This window comes from Azolla caroliniana, unplaced genomic scaffold (genome assembly GCF_043228905.1).
Source record: "Azolla caroliniana isolate FFs.n. ecotype wild unplaced genomic scaffold, voAzoCaro1.0.p SCAF_1434, whole genome shotgun sequence".
Classification (NCBI taxonomy): Eukaryota; Viridiplantae; Streptophyta; class Polypodiopsida; order Salviniales; family Salviniaceae; genus Azolla; species Azolla caroliniana.
The window spans coordinates 849-1443 of record NW_028231869.1 but is presented as its reverse complement, the minus strand read 5'-3'; the positions used below and the strand labels follow the sequence as shown (position 1 = coordinate 1443).

General features: G+C 36.3%; 1 non-coding gene across 1 annotated transcript; it reads left to right on the top strand.

Annotated features, from left to right (window-relative positions):
• Positions 1-233: 233 nt before the first annotated feature.
• LOC147847162 (U6 spliceosomal RNA) lies at positions 234-337 on the top strand. The gene has a single exon (XR_015532360.1). It is a non-coding gene; the product is annotated as a U6 spliceosomal RNA (small nuclear RNA).
• The last annotated feature ends 258 nt before the right edge of the window (positions 338-595 follow it).

Sequence of the window (595 nt, the reverse complement as noted above, 5' to 3'; positions counted from 1 at the left end):
AAGTTGTTAGACTACTAGTCCTAAATCTTGGGTTCAAGACCAAATTTCTCACCTCTTTATTATTCCATACATTTCTTAAACTACCAGCCTTAGGTCTTGGGTTCAATACCAAATTTCTCAAACCTCTTTATTACTCCATATATATCCTCTCTAACTTACTAGACACCATGGAATGTAGGCATTGAACTCACGACTTTCTGGTCTCCATTGGGCAATCTTACCAACTAAACTACATCCCTATGGGGGACATTTGTTAAAATTGGAATGACACAAAGAAGATTGGCATGACCCTTGCACAAGGATGGCACACACAAATCAAGAAATGGTCCAAATGCATACACATCTCTCTCTTTGATTAAATAATGATATTAGGCATAGTTGAAAATGTCGACATAAAGTCTCATATTAGTTTTTTTTTCATGTTATGATAATGATTACAATTTACAACAATAGGTTATGTACAAGGCACAATGCGATTATGCAATGTCGTTTTTTTGCATATGCAAAGGTTCTAGACACTAATTCAATGATGATGAGTCTCTCTCTCACACACACACACACACACACACACACACACACACACACACACACATAG